The sequence below is a fragment of the Artibeus jamaicensis genome, unplaced genomic scaffold (genome assembly GCF_021234435.1).
Source record: "Artibeus jamaicensis isolate MK-2021 breed Jamaican fruit bat unplaced genomic scaffold, CSHL_Jam_final scaffold_1964, whole genome shotgun sequence".
Taxonomy (NCBI): domain Eukaryota; kingdom Metazoa; phylum Chordata; class Mammalia; order Chiroptera; family Phyllostomidae; genus Artibeus; species Artibeus jamaicensis.
In genome coordinates, this window is record NW_026522030.1 from 24,067,849 (window position 1) to 24,070,391 (window position 2,543).

Consider the following 2,543-nt stretch of genomic DNA (forward strand, 5'->3'; position numbering starts at 1 on the left):
TAACCAGGCTTATGAGTGTGAAGTTGTATCCTGTTGTGGTTTGATTTGCACTTCCATAACTCCTATAATGTTGAACATCTTTCATGTGGTTGGTATTCATTTGGTTGGTTTGTTTGTTTTTTGTTTTTTTTCGCTGTGAACATGCCACCATGTATTGAGACATGACCCATCTAAAAGGAATTATGTGAGTGTGTTCAAACAAGGTTTCTTCTTCTTCTTCATTTAAATGAATTTTTCCATCACCCTTTTATTCCTCTTAACACATTCATGGCATAACATATTATATTCTAGGTCTGAGGATGGAACAGTGCAGGCCAGTAGCAGAAGGAGAGAGATCTTCTTGGGGTGTCAGGCATCCAGGCCTGTCCGGCATGAAACTGCAGATGAACCCACCCTTCTTTGTCTTCCAAAGAGGTCTGCCATGGACCACACACCACCTGACACCAGATGTTTGCAGCAGAAAGTTCTCAACAGGAACAAGAATGGAGCATGAATTCACAGCCTTAGGCTGCATGGCTCCTGCAGCAATTCTTGACCATGCTGCCAACATGGCCTCCTGAGCCTCAGTTGTCATATCAACTATATTGGTCTCTTTCTCTCACTCATCTTACATCTTTCATTACTCTTTGTTCTCTTGGTCACCATCTTGCATTTCCTCGAACACAGCTGCAATGTGTCCTCCTACAGTATTCCAGCAATACTCTGTTTTTCTTCAGAGTAAGCATGTTCCTTCAGCCTCATATAAATCTCTATTTTCTTGCCTTCCGTACTCAAATTAATTTGTTGGCAACGTACTTTATTAATTGAAAGAAAAATGGTTGGCAAGGAAAGTATTGGTTTGGGGCAATCTTTGAATTGTTCATTCATTTGAGGAAGAGGAACTATACTGTTTGTCCCAGGCATCCTCAGGTTGGCTTCTGAGGTTGAAGAAACACTTGGTTCTATTGGATGTTCTTCATTATGTTCCTCACTAAGTGGAACCAGTGTGCAAATCACACTTTCTTCATTCACTTTATCTTCTAAGAAATCCTTTTCATTGCTACCCAAACTCAAGCTAGTCATTTCCAGGAGCCTCAGAGGAAGGCAAAGCCAGCAGTGCTGAGGACACTTGCAGCTCACCCCTTTAACCTCTTGGTACTCATTTGTATATACTCTTTCAAGAAATGCTTATTCAAATTCTTAGCTTATATTTAAATTGGGTTATTTGTCTTTTTATTGTTGGGTTGTACGAGTTCATATAGTCTTTATTTAAGTGCCTTAGGAGATATATGACTTGCAAATAGTTTCTCCTATCCTTTACATTATATTTCCATTTCCTTGATGTTATTATTTGCAGCACAAAAGTTTTAATGTTGATTAAGTCCAGTTTATAAATTTTTTCATCCCTTGTGTTTTCAGTTATATCTAAGAAGCCATTGTTTAATACAATGACATGAAGATTTATGTCTATGTCTCCTTCTAAAAGTTTTATAATTTTAGCTCTAATACTTAGGTCTTCTAGCCATGTGAGTGAATTTTTTGTATGGTATGAAATAGGAGATCAAGTGCATTCTAAGCATGTGCATCTAATTTTTCCAGCACCATTTGTTGACACTCTGATAGACAATCAATTGATCATAAATATAAGAAATTATTTCTGGATTTTCAACTTTGTTTTATTGAATTAAATGTTTATTTCTATGCCAGTACAACACTGTCCTGAATACTGTATCTATGAAGTAAGTTTTGAAGTCAGGAATTTTGAGTCCTCTAGTTGTTCTTTTTCTTAAACATTGTTTGGGATATGTTGGGTCTTTTGCATTTCTGCATAATAAAGAGTTTGGCTGGTCTTCACCGTCAGTTTCTGGGAGGTAACCTTTAAACCTTCGAATTTCCTGAGTGATAGGAGTGTCTTTGTTATTCACATTGGGCCTCTTGGACAGCAGGTGATAGTGTAGGCTAGGGAGGTGACCATGTGATTAGTGAGTCAGAGCTCTGACCTAGGTGACGTCAACCCAGCCTTCAGAAAGTGTAGTGGGGATGGAGGGTGACTTTAATCCTGTGGCCAATAATTCAATCAACCACGCTCATGTGATAAAGTCTTGGTAAAAGTCTGGACATGGAGGCTTGGGTGAACTTTGGTGCCAGGAGTGTGGCACATCCCTGAGAACAGCAGAAGCGAAGCATTTGGAACCTCCCCAGACTTCACCCAATGTGTCTCTCCGTTTAGCAGGTTCTAATTTGTAAACTTTTGCTACAATAAAACTGTGATCTAGTGCTTTCCTGAGTTCTGTGAGTCATTCTGTTACCGAACAAGAGGTCTGAGGGAGGGGCAATATAATATTTGGCCCACCTAGGGATGCCAAAAACTGCTAGAGAACAGGGGCCCCTCCCAAGGACAGAATACTAATATCTACTGGGCTCTTCTGTCCATTGCCAATTGGAAAGACATCTCTCAATGCCAGAGATTTGTGAAAAGGAAACAAAATGTTTATTAATGCTATTCAGGCGTAACGCCTCCACTAAAATATCAAAGTCCTTTAGGGTATACACCTACACCCACA

General features: G+C 39.4%; 1 pseudogene; it reads right to left on the minus strand.

The window, feature by feature from the left end:
• Positions 1-287: 287 nt before the first annotated feature.
• Positions 288-1,062, minus strand: LOC119060031 (developmental pluripotency-associated protein 2-like; annotated as a pseudogene).
• Between the last annotated feature and the right edge of the window lie 1,481 nt (positions 1,063-2,543).